Genomic DNA, 13,711 nt, shown 5'->3' on the forward strand with positions numbered 1-13,711 from the left:
AGCCGACCCGACTACGGAAACGCCCTCTACGCCGGAGCCCCGTCCAAACTAATCAGCAGACTCCAAAGAATCCAGAACGCCTTCGCACGCCTGGTCCTAGACGTCCCACGCAGAGACCACATCACCACTCACCTGAGAGTCCTACACTGGCTCCCCGTTGACAACAGAATCACTTTCAAACTCATGATCCACGCACACAAAGCACTCCACAAGACCGGCCCAGCCTATCTCAACAGCAGACTGTCCTTCTACGTACCCAACAGGATACTCCGCTCCGCCGACCTTTCCCTGGCCGCCGTCCCACGCATCCACAAAAACACCTCCGGGGGCAGATCCTTCTCCCAATGCGCCGCCAAGACCTGGTACGCCCTGCCCCTCCCCCTACGACAGACCACAGACCTGCCGGCATTCAGAAGACTGCTCAAGACCTGGCTCTTCGACCACTAGCTGCAGCTCCCCCCCCCCCCCCCCCTCTCCCCACCCAGCGCCTTGAGACCCTAGCGGGTAAGTAGCGCGCTTTACAAATTTCTTGATTGATTGATTGACAGGGTGTTGGAACTGATTAGGGCCAAGAATGAGGATTTGGAGGCGCGCTCCAGAAGGGGCAACATCCGTGTCACTGCCCTGCCCGACTCCACCAACATCCCGAGGATGGAAGACTACGTGGAAACTTTACTACAGGACCTTTTTGGCAGTGTGCTCTCACCAAATTTTATTGTGGAGCGGGCGCACAGATCTTTGGGACCTCGCCCCCCCTGCCTGCCCGATCATAGCCAAGCTGTTGAACTACCACAACCGAGATTTCATGCTGCGGGTGGCGCGGGAGATGGGCGAAGTGCAGCACCAAGGGAATCTTTTATCGTTTTATCCTGACTTCACCCTGGCAGTGCAGGCCGCCCGCTAGGAATTCCTCCCGCTAAAAAACTCCTCCAAAAGCATGAGGTGCAATACGCTGTGATCTAACCTGCCAAGCTCAAAATGCACAGTGGCGCCCAATCACAGATGTACAGTGACCCTAAGGCTGCGTTGTTGTTTGCCAAGAAGTTAGATGTGCAGAAACAAACTGCATCCACAAGCCTGGAAAACGCAGAAAACGGACAACTGAATGATAATAATAATGATAATGATTAGCTAAATCGCGGGATGCTGTCCATTGATTTTACATTGTAATGCATTCTGGTAATCGTTCATGTTGTTGTGACGAGGTTTTGGCCTCACAGTTGTATCACTTTTGGGGCGGATGCTTCCATGGCTGATGCTTTAGCAATGCCCAGCTACTAAAGTGGCCCAGCCACCCTGGCCCAGCAGACGGAGTATTAAGTGAAATTTATTGTCTAAAATCGCGGGGTGCAACCCTTTGCTCTCATACTACACAACAGTCTTGCTATCAGATCCGATGCTGTGACAACGCTTTAGACTAGTAGTTGTCTCTCTTCTGGGGCGGATTGCCCACATGCTTTCTCATGTTTTGCTTCTCCAATGTCCGACTATTGGTGTGGCTTGGTCACCCTGTCTCGATGGCAGGGGTGTATGCCAGGTAGAACCACGTCTCCTTGGGGTAATTCCCTTTAACATTTACCTAACTGTTTCTCCAAGTTGGGGGTCCCTGGGTGGGGGGGGGGGTGTTGGTTGCTCAACCTAATTGGGGGGTTGGAGTGGGTGGTGAGTGGGTCTGGGATTCCCCTATGGGTTGATGCCTCCTGCAAGGGGCTTGTTCCTTTTACTGTTTGGTCCTATTTTTGGCATGTTGTTGCGATATGCAATGCATCATATACTGTTCACCCTGGCACTTGATATAGCCACTCCCAAATCAAACTCTCAGCATTCCATCATTCAACCTCTTTCTGCTACCACATGACAGACACCACATTTTGTACCTGAAATATTAGAGGCATAAACGACAATCGCAAGGCACGCCTTATGCACGCTTGACTTATCAGACATTAAGTGGATGTTTGTTTACTCCAAGAGACACATCTCCTTCCTGCTACTGTGCCTAGGCTGCAATCTTTGCACTGGGGTGAATCCTTCTATTCTAACTACTCCCGTGGCGTCTTTATCCGTTTGAAACGAAATAAATCTCCTGAATTATGTGATTCATATCGTTCTCTGTCCCTCATAAACACTGAGCATAAAATTTACGCCGAGTTGCTGGCCACCCGCCTACTCCCTCTCATGTTGTTAATCGCTCGCCCGGATCAGTACGGTTTTTATTCCGGGGCATGCCACCTCTCACAACCTTCGAACCATCTTCTCAGTCCTCCATCAGATTAATCCCTCTCTTCTGGCTGTGGCTGCTCTATTAGACGCTACCAAAGCCTTCCACACCCTGGAGTGGCCCTTCCTCTTCTACCTCTTGCCGCGCTTGGGTTTCAGCCTAGATTTTGTCCGCAAGATACAATTATTGTACATGTTATGTTATGTTATTAGGGGATTTGTATAGCGCTCATCTGCTCAGACAGAGTGTCCCGGCGCTGGCAGACCCATATAGCACAAAGGAAGACACAGATGAAATTACTGGCTGAAAAGCCATGCCTTGAGCTCTTTTCTGAAAGATAATAGATTGTCGATTCTCCTTAAAGCCACTGGCAAGTCGTTCCAGGCCTTGGGCGCCAGATATTTAAACGAGCGACCGCCGGTACGGGCCGATGTTCTGGCCTAGGCCAGTGAAGCTGAGCGAAGTGCTCTGGCTGGATGGTGAAAGCCAATCCTGTTCCTCGGGTATCGCGCACCCTTACCATGCAGAGCCTTGAATGCAATTGTTAGGGTCTTAAAAACAATACGCTGTCGAATGGGCAGCCAGTGGAGCGATTGCAGGATCCCAGACGCGTGGGATATACGACCAAGACCAAAAAATGCCCGCGCCGCAGAGTTCTGCACCACCTGAAAACGGGACAAAAGATAGTCAGGGAGGCCGAGATAGAGCACATTTGCGTAATCCAGTCTGGATCCTATCAGCGCCTGGACAATTGTCCTTCTATGAGAAATAGATAAGAGTGGAAGGAATTTCTTCAGCATCTTGAGCAAGCCGAAGCACTGTCCAACCAAGCTCATGATCTGAGGTTTGAAAGAGAGACCATTATCCATTTTCATCCCGAGATTTTTCGCCACCGAAGTATCTGTGGCTGGAGGAAACATGTCGGCCGGCCACCACGATTTCCAGCCAGGGACAGGGGAACAATCAAAGAAAAGAACCTCCGATTTGTCGGAGTTACACTTCAACTGATTATGCTGGAACCAGGCAAAGACGGTATTCAGGCAGATCCTGATCCGCTCCCCATCAAAATCAATGTTCTTCTCGCAGGTGCTTTCCCCGTCCTGCATCAGAATAAATGGGCAGGTCACTGACCCCATTGTTATCTCAAGGGGCACAAGGCAGGGGTGTCCCCTCTCACCCATGCTTTTTGCCATCGCAATGGAGCCCCTGGCGGCTCGCCTACGCCAACATCACACCAATCGGGATATCTGTTTCTCGGCTCGCGCCCTTGTCACTTCCATGTACGCGGATGACGTCCCAATTTATGTCTGAGACCCTCAGGACATTCTAGCGCCCATGACCAGGGAGGTGGTGCGGTTGGGTTGCTTGTCCTTAGTCCAAGCCAATTGGAGCAAGTCGGTCCTTTTTCCCTTCACGGATGCCACGAAGTCCTTTACCCCCGATTACCCCTTTGTTTGGGCATCGGGCCCCACTAGGTACCTCGGCATCTGGCTGAGTAGGGACGTGGACGAACTTTGGAAGTCAAATTTCAGCCGGGCGACGGACTTGTTGGAGACCAAGATCCGCGTGTGGCAGAAACTCCCTTTATCACTAGCCGGGCGCATTGACATTGCGAAAATAGTGGTGCTTCCCAAATTCTTTTACCTCTTTTTAAACATTCCCATCTCCTTCTTGTCGCATTTTTTCCGCAAATTACGGTCCAACATTATCAATCTGGTCTGGGCGGGACGTCAGCCTTGAATTGCTTAGGATATTCTTACGCTACCCCTAGTTCGGGGGTGGGGGGTATGGGAGCCCTTAATTTTTAAGCTATACGCGCTGTGCGCCCAAGCCAGCTTTCTCCACTTCTGGCTCCATACCACGCCTTTCCAACCCCACGTAGCAGTTGAAACGGATCTTGCTGCCCCATGGCCGCTTCAAACCGCACTTTTTCTCCCACCCAAGCCCCCGCGCGGCGAGATTGAAACGGTCGAATGCCTGTGTTGGGCTTGGGACAGGCTGCGTAAATACACAGTGACCGGCACATTGTATGCTCCATCCATGAAGCTTGCCAGCAACCCAGCATTCCCCCATTGCAGATAGCAGGCATGGCCCACCGCCCAGCCCACCTAGGTCTCACCACTATAGTGGACGTTTACCCTGACAATAAGTGTTTTATCCTTCACGAACATGCTGCTTCAATGGACAAGCTTCTGTACTATCAGATTAGAGCGACTTGCAGAGAAGATAGTCCTGCCTTCGCTCAGGCCAATGCTGCCCTCGAATTTGTCCATTCCTACAGCTCCCCACGTAAACTGGTCACTAGGCTGTATGCTCTAACACTAGCCGCCTCCTCCACTAACAGGAAGCGTGCCCGCACTGCGTTGATTGTAGACTTAGAAAGGGATCTTCCCCCCGAGCTCTGGCTCTATTGCTGTAATCCGATTAAGTGCCTATCCCCCAACTATCGCCTGAGGCTCATCCATTTTAAGTATTTACACAGACTCTACCGCTCCCCTACACAAGATGGGCCTACTCGACAACGACAGATGTGTGTGCTGCTCGGCTCCTGGCGCAGACTTTGCTCACTTGGCCTGGTTGTCCTCCAGGGGTTCAGCATTCTGGAATGGGGTATGCGCAGCCATAAGTGACATCACTCTTGAACGCATCATTCCAGATCCCCTGGTGTGCCTCCTGGGATACGTCAAGCTTATGTCAGATGCCAACCGTAAAATCATTGCAATGCTTTTAGTGCTTGTTAAGCGTAGGGTGTCCATCCACTGGGGGCATAAACCAGCTCCCACAGTTAAAAACTGGTTGGACGATGCAGCCCATTGCCAGACACTTCTTGGTGCATTTTGGGATTTGATGCCAGCAGCCATCAAGCCCCCTGATGTATGATCCCCTCTAATCTCCTATCTGCAACAATTCTCCGCCTCTGACGACCCAATGACAGACTCGCCCAACACTAACACAAATACTGCCAGAAAAAGTGCTGCACTTGGTAACACCCCACCTAGCCAGCCTATTTGTGCTTCCCCTAATGTGCCGAATCTTTACTCATTATAAACGGGCTACCTGTTGTGCTCCATTTGTCTGCCTGCATCTTGCAATGTGGAATGTAAATGTAAATGTACTTGCTACTGTATTGCTGCTGCAATTATAACCTGTAATGTGCCGTGATTTTCTTTTCAATAAAGTGTTTTTTGAAAATAAAAATAATAAAAAAGTATAATATAGATTTAGCCCTGTTTATGGTATACCCTTACTGTTTGCCGAAAATTTAAAATATGTGAAGGATACAATGAATCTATGTGATCGGGGCTGCAACGTATAATAGTATGTCATCCGCATAGAGGGAAATGTTGTCTTCATAGTATCCTGTCCACCGTAGGCCTCTAATCGGGGGGTCCCCCCTTACCCACGTCGCCAGCGGTTCCAGCATTAAAGCAAAAATGAGAGGCAACAGGGAACAGCCCTGTCTGGTTCCCCTTCCCAGTTGGATTTGTCGGACGTGTGGCAATTGACTACTATCTGCGCTTTCGGGTCAGTATAGAGGAGTTTAATCAACTTTATGTAGTTAGGACCGAAGCCTTGGCGCTCCAGAATGGCGATTAAGTAGGGCCATTCAATAGTATCGAATGTCATTCTGGTATCAAGTGACAAAAGATCTGCATCCTCTTGGATCGTATCCGACCCACCTAGCATCCCATGCGACGGCAGAGATTGAGAGCAGTGTTTCGCCCCAGCATGAAGCCTGACTGATCGGGATGCACTATCTTGTTTATGGGAATAAACGAGTTGGCTAGCGCTTTGGCCAGAATTTTAGCCTCTGCAGTAAGCAGTGGAATAGGCCGGTATGAGCTACATTCCTCCACTGGTTTGCCCGGTTTATGTATCACCACTATCAAGGCTAGTCTAAGCTTGCTTGGAAGGGCACCTTTCTGATTACTTTCCAGATACATTTCTCGGAGGGAGGGTGTTAACTTAGAGGCCATTAGTTTGAAGAACTCGATTGGGAGCTCGTTAGGTCCCATAACCTTTCTGGAACATATATCTTTTGTTGCAACTTGTAACTCCTCCTCTGTTAGATCTCCCTCCAGAGACTCTCGCTCCTCGGGGGCTAGGCAGGAGACTGGAATAGTAGCCAATAAGTCTCTGGAATCGAGGGCAGAGGTTGTGATAGCAGGTGTATATATTTTGCCAAAGAAGGAGGCGTATGCCTCTGCTATATCTTGTGGGTCCTGCACGTCCTTCCCTTGCGCCCCCCTTAAGAGGGGAACCCAACGATGGGCCTGATCTCGTTTCTCCAGCCAGGCAACAACTTGCCCGCCCTCTCCCCAAATTCATATATCTTGTGTTGTACAGCTTTTTGTTTGGATTTTGCTGCGTCTGTCAAAAGCTGCATATAGTCTTGCTTTTTACCATCCAGGGTTTGTCTGGCTGACTCATTGTTTGTGAGAGATATTTTTCCCTCCTCTATCAGGATCTCTCTTCCTAGTGTTTCTATGCATGCTGTAAATTCTTTCTATGCCCTACCATTGGAGCAAGAGCCCGGCCTTTGAGGACTGCCCCAAATGCTCCCCACAGGGTTTGCGGTGAGGTCACTTTGCCAACATTTTCGTTAAAGTACAAATCCATGTCCTTGAGCAATTCTGCTTTTATATGAGGAATTTTTAGCGACAATGGGTTAATCGTGCGGGTAGTGCGTCTGGGTTGAGTGCCCAGCGCCATCCGGACTAGGACCAGGGTATGGACGTAGATACCTCGCGCCAAACACCTGGCCTCTGTAAAATTAGGGATGACCTCTGCATGCGTCAATAGATAGTCTATACGTGACTGACTATTATGAGCTCCTGAGTGGAATGTGAACTGGCGAGCCATCGAGTTGAGATGCCTCCAGATATCCACAAGGCCAAAGGCAGAGAGGAAGTCCGCCAATTTTGATCTGTCATGTGGGTCTCCTCTGGGGGGTCATCTGTTCATTCACAGTCAAGTTGAAGTCGCCTCCAATTACCAAAGTCCCCCCTGGGAAGTCTAGCATAATTTTACTGAGCTCTGCTAGTGTTGATGGTTGCAGGGCTGGGGGAATATATAAAGATGGCACATTAAGTGGCTTCCCCTCCCACATTCCGGTTGCTGCTGCGAATCTGCCCTGTCCGTCCACCCATGTTTTATGTACTATATAAGGGCAGCTCTTGCGGATACGAATGCCTGTCCCCAGGGAGCCCGAGGCGAACCCTACATGGGATACTAGTTTGTCTCCCCATCTATCTAAGGCCTTGTAGGTATTGCCAACTAAGTGTGTTTGACCTAGTAGGACAATATCAGGTGCCTGACGCTTTAAGTACTGAAGGATGATTCCCCCGTTTGAGTTTATCTCCAAGTCCGTTCACATTCCAGGTGAGGAATTGGAGAGCTCTTCCCTTTCTGCCATCCATAATTATATTTGTGTGTTGATTGGATTGCTATGTGTCTGGTTATGCGTGAGGTTCCCATTTCATAGTGGACCCAGAACAGAATCAACCCAGCTGTATTACGTTTGTGGACCCAGGAGCCCTCCCTGTCGCAAAGACTGTTCTGTAGTAGGGGATCTCTGTGTATAGTCATAATCTAGTGAATAGTCCCGCCCATGTGCGTGGACCCCGGAGCAATCAAAAATAATCTCTTACAGTGTCAAAAAATGCAGAAAATGCATAGACACTTAAGAGAGAATTTAAAGACAGATAATGCAGCCAAAAAGGCTACACTGTCCAGTACTTCAACTAGAAATTCCACCATAAAATCCACAAAACAGCAAAGCCTGTACAGATTTCCCTTGCTTAACAGCAAAATCCCTCAGGAATGATAGAGAGAAGAACCTGGACAGACAAGCCCCATAGGCTGCCATTATGTGGCTTAATTAGGATACTGTGCCTTTAAGGAACCTTCCAGAACCTTCTCTCAGTATCCCAGAATGCATAGCAGGTCCAACTTAGCCTCAGTTCTTTTTTCCGGCTCCTGCAAGCAGGACCCTGGAGCATTGAGCTCTCCCTTTCAAGGGTTTTTGTTAGTGTTTTACACTGATTTCGATTTTTGGTACTTTTAAAGTACTCTGGTGACTTTCTTTCTGTGTTTCTGCACTCTTTTTTGTCCATAATGCCTGCATTATTCGACAAATGCCCTGAGTGCTCAAGAAAGAAGGCCAAGACAGACTCCCATGAGGTCTGTATTCTCTGCCTTCCCTCTTCCCACATCCCTGAGGAGTGTAGGATCTGCAGAAGCTTCTCTGGAAGGACCCTGAAGGAGAGGAAGAAGATCAGGCTTCAGGGACTTGAGGAGAGAAAGCTGAAGGCACGAGGTGGGTCAGGAGGGGCTCCTTCTACCCATGCTGAGGCCTCTGGGGGGCTCCCCAGGGGCAGGAAGACCAGCCCGCGCCCAAGGTCTCCGTCTGGGTCAGTTGCGCTGACCACGACGTCGAGGGGACGGTCAACGGCCAGTTCCAGGTCTCCCCAGGGCTCTGGGTCGAGAAAACGTCGCCCGTCGACGTCGAGGAACGTGTTCCGGCCGCCGTCGAAGCCGGTGTCGATATCCTCGTCGTCGCTGTCGGCGTCGAGTGATCGACATCGGAGGGCCCGGCGTCGGCGCTCGCCGTCGAGGCGACACCGCCGTTCGCCGTCGAGGACATCGTCGTCGAGGGGATCCTCGTCGTCAAGGTCGCCGTCGAGACGAAAGCCATCTCCGGCGCCGAAGAGGTCGACGTCGAAGCATTCCAAAAGGCCGACGTCGAGACGGTCAAGGAGATCGACGTCGAGAAGGTCGGAGAGGTCGACGTCGAGAAGGTCCAAAGGTTCGCCGTCGAAGCGATCCAGGAAGTCGACGTCGAGACCGGCGAAGAGGTCGAGGTCGCCGTCGAGGCACCATCGCCCGTCGTCGAGGTTTCGTGGCTCGTCGATCTGGTCGGGGTCGACGTCGAGACGGAGACACGGTTCGACGTCGAGGAGTGTGATTCGGTCGACGCCGAAGGACCGTTCGACGTCGAGGGGACATCGGTCGTCGTCTGGACACCGGTCTTCAGCGTCTGGAGGTCCTAAGGACAGGCCCAGGACTGTGGGGGGCTCCCCACTCTCTGGTAGAGGTGATGGCTCGCCGGGACCGGCGCATTCCGGGGTGGATACTCCGATGAAGCCGTCTACGCCTCCTCCGCGGCCGGCTGTGCCGAAGGGTCCTCCTCCGAAGGCCCCTACCCCGCCTCCGAAGCCGGCTCCGCGGGACCCGCGTCCGGTTGCTCCTCCACCCCCGATCCCACCGAGGGGGGTGTCGATGCCTAAGTTCCCGACGCCTCCGAAGAAGACTCCTAAGAAGCCTGGAGCTCCTGACCCTGGGAGGCCGAAGGAGCGTCCGAGGCCCAAGAGGTCGAGGTCTCGCTCGGGGAGACGGGACAAGTCGAGGAGTGGCCGCGGATCTTCATCACGATCCAGGCATCATCACAAGAGACGTCGGTCCAGGTCACGTTCTCCGTCTGGGACCCGTTCCTACTCGCCCACGCTGTCCGATTCGCCGGAGACTAGGGTGTCTCCGATAGACGATATTAGCACATTTCAGGAGGTTCTCCTGCGTGGTGCGGCGAAGTTGGGCATTGAGGTTGAAGCGCCTACGGCTTCTACCTCGGTAATCTTTGAGACTTTACACAAAAGGCACTTGTCTCGCCCCCTGTTACCTCTGGTGCCGGGGCTCCTTGAGCCCGCCGAACAGCTATTCCTGACGCCGGCAACGGTGAAATCTGTACCTTCCAGGATACTGAAAAAATACAGGGCTCCGGACTCAGACCCAGCCTTCTTGAGGAAGGACCCGGTACCGGATTCAGTCATCGTGACTGCTGCTCGGAAGCTTCATGCCACCTCCCCTGCGTCCACGGTGCCTCCGGACAAGGAGAGCCGGTGGATCGATTCTGCTGGTCGCAAGGCGTGTGGGACATCCGCCTCGTCCATGAAGGCAGCCAGTGACTCGGCTTTGCTGGGACGTTACGACCGGTCCCTTTGGGACTCGATGGAGCAGTTCGCAGACCTCGTCCCTCGAGACCGCAAGGAGGACTTTGTGGAGATCGTCAAGGAGGGGATGTTGGTCTCTAATCAGGCCATCGGCGCCGCAGCGGACATATCGTTGCTGTCCGCGCACGGATATTGCCACGGGATTCACCAGAGACGCCATGCTTGGCTCAGGTTGACATCGTTGAAACCGGAGGCACAGCAACGCGTGGCGAATCTCCCGTTTTCCGGAGATACCCTCTTCGGGAAGCACGCGGATGATGAGATGGCCAGGATGAAGGCCGAAGCGGAGACCCTGACGGCAGTGGGCCTGGAAAAGCCCAAGGAAAAGAAACCCTTCCGACAGTACCAGCGTCGGTTTGGGGCGCAGGGTCGTGGAAGGGGGCAGTCTGCTGGTCAACATCAACAGCGGCAGCAGCAGCAGCAGTACAGGCAGCCCTTCCAGAAGCGACAGGGTGGTAGAGGTCGTCAACAGTCCTCTACCGCGACCAAGGGCCCGGCCGGGTCCCGTCCCTGAGCTGTTACTTCCCCCTCGTCCGTTACCCGCTCCGGTGGGGGGAAGCGTTCAATTTTTTCTGGCAGAGTGGAGAAAAATTACTCAGGACAAGTGGGTGCTGAATATTGTTTCAATGGATACAGTCTACGTTTCACCAGCCCTCCTCCATCGATTCCTCCCGTCAGCTCGCAGTATCAACTGCGCGAGCTTCAGACGGAGGCGGACGTTCTGCTAAGGAAAAGGGCGATCGAAGACGTACCTCTGTCTCAAAGAGGAAGAGGTCTGTACTCTCGGTTCTTTCTTGTCCGCAAGAAGGACAAAAACGAGTTCAGGCCCATTCTGGATTTGCGGCAGGCAAACAAGTGGATTCGCAGAGAAAAGTTTTGCATGCTGTCGTTGCATCAGATCTACCCTCAGCTGCAACGGGGAGACTGGATGTGTGCCATAGATCTACAGGACGCATACTTCCACGTGCCCATTGCATGCAAACACAGAAAATTTCTGCGCTTTCAAGTCGGCACCAATCACTATCAGTACACGGTGCTACCCTTCGGACTGAAGTCTGCACCCAGGACATTCTCAAAATGTATGGCAGTGGTAGCGGCACACCTGAGGAAGAACAAGGTGTTTGTCTACCCGTACCTGGACGATTGGTTGATCAAAGCCTCCTCCTTCTCGGAAGCTCGAGCAAACTTCCAGAAGACGTGCGTTCTCTTGAACAAGCTGGGGTTGCACATCAACATGCCCAAGTCGGTCCCGATTCCGGTGCAGTGCATCCAGTACTTGGGGGCCTCCATCAATACGCTGTCAGCAAGCGTGTCTCCTTCGGAAGAGCGACGTTTATCACTCGTTCGGAAGGCTCAGGCTCTCATGAAAACTCCGTCTACGACTGTGAGGACCGTGTCTTCTCTACTGGGATCGATGGCCTCTTGCATCTTTCTCACTCCTCACGCACGGCTACAGATGCGACCTCTGCAGGAGTGCTTGGAGGATCAGTGGGACCAGAGGAGAGGTTCTTGGGACGACAGGATACGACTGTCTCTACATGCTCTTCAGTCTCTGAAGTGGTGGTGCTCGAAGGAGAATCTCCTCAGAGGCGTTCCCTTCCACAAGGACATTCCCACACAGACCATCGTGACGGATGCGTCTCTCCAAGGTTGGGGGGCGCATTCCGGAGACCTGCAAATTCAAGGGACGTGGTCCCCGACGGAGTCCACGTACCACATCAATTTCCTGGAACTGAGAGCTGTTCACTTGGCACTGAAGGCCTTTCATCCGTCCTTTCAGACCAACTCTCTGCTTGTTCAGACGGACAACACGACTACGATGTATTACCTCAACAAGCAGGGGGGCTCGAGATCGCGCACTCTGTCGCAGGAGGCGCAGGCGATCTGGCACTGGCTTCTGGCTCGAGGACTGTCGATAACGGCCACCCATCTGCCAGGTGTGCAGAATGTTCAGGCAGACGAACTGAGCAGAATCGTGCAGGAAAACCACGAATGGGTCATAAACGACGAAGTACTAGGAGAAGTCTTCGCAAGGTGGGGAACTCCAGACGTAGATCTGTTTGCCACCGCCGAAAACAGCAAATGCCGAGGCTTCGCCTCCAGGTACTACCAACCAGGGACGCTGGGGAACGCGTTATGGATCAACTGGTCGAACAGCTTTCTGTACGCTTTTCCACCAATTCCCCTGATTCCGGCGGTTCTCATCAAGCTGTCCCAGTCCAGGGCGAGAATGATTCTGATTGCCCCGGAATGGCCCAGACAGTGGTGGTTCACGGACCTGCTTCACCGTTCTCTCCTTCCTCACATGAAGCTGCCGTGCAGGCCGGACCTTCTCACGAAGTTCGGGGGGCGGATGGTGCACCCCAACCTCTCGTCTTTGAGTTTGGCGGCATGGCTCCTGAAATAGTGCAATATGGCCATCTGAATCTCCCAGAGGATTGTATGGGCATACTGAAGGAGGCTAAGCGACCTTCCACTAGGACTTCCTATGCTTACAAGTGGAAGAGGTTTTGCATCTGGTGCAAGTCTAAGAACTATGACCCTACGTCATGCAAGGAAGATGTCATCCTTCCATATCTGCTTCATCTGGCGCAGTCGGGCCTTAATGTCCATTCCATTAAGGTTCATCTGGCTGCTTTGACTGCCTACAGGAAAGGCCCTTCACAGACTTCCTTTTTCCAGATCCCTGTGATCAAAGATTTTTTGGAAGGCTTGAAGAAAGTGTTCCCTCCTGTCAGGCTTCCTTCGCCTTCATGGGACTTGAATGTGGTGCTGTCCAGATTGATGAAGGAGCCTTTTGAACCCATTCATAAGGCTTCGTTGCAGCACCTGTCCTGGAAGGCGGCGTTCCTAGTGGCCATTACATCGGCCCGCAGGGTGAGTGAGATTCAGGCATTGTGTTGCCAGGAACCTTATACTGTATTTCATAATGCTAAAGTTGTTATGCGTACTCACCCTAAGTTTCTTCCCAAGGTTGTTTCTGATTTTCATATCAATCAGACTATCACTTTGCCTACGTTCTTTCAGAATCCTTCGTCTCCGGCGGAAAGGTCTTTACATTCCCTGGATGTGCGGAGGGTGCTGAAGTTTTATCTTGATAAGACTAAAGATGTTCGTAGGTCAGACCAATTGTTCATCAATTATGGTTCAGTCAGGACGGGTCTTGCTACCTCTAAACAGTCCATCTCTAGGTGGATTGTGTCCTGCATTCAGTTGTGTTACTGCAAAGCTAATAAGACCTTAGGGGGCAAACCTAAGGCTCATTCCACCAGGGGCAAGGCTGCTACGACAGCTATGCTCCGTAATGTTCCCATTGCAGAGATCTGCAAGGCGGCCACTTGGAAGTCGGTCCATACCTTTGCTAAGCATTACTGCCTGGATTCTGATGCCAGGACAGACGCTCAGGTTGGGCAGGCTTCGCTGCGGAATCTGTTCGCACAGTAGTGGCGTTATTTTACTCTCCACCGCCGCTTGGTGTGGGGAT

General features: G+C 52.1%; 1 protein-coding gene across 8 annotated transcripts in view; it reads left to right on the forward strand.

Moving 5' to 3' along the window:
• Window positions 1–13,711, forward strand: part of MFF (mitochondrial fission factor) — a 222,544-nt gene that overhangs the window by 129,037 nt on the left and 79,796 nt on the right. The gene's annotated exons all lie outside the window — the stretch shown is intronic.

This window comes from Lissotriton helveticus, chromosome 11 (genome assembly GCF_964261635.1).
Source record: "Lissotriton helveticus chromosome 11, aLisHel1.1, whole genome shotgun sequence".
Taxonomy (NCBI): domain Eukaryota; kingdom Metazoa; phylum Chordata; class Amphibia; order Caudata; family Salamandridae; genus Lissotriton; species Lissotriton helveticus.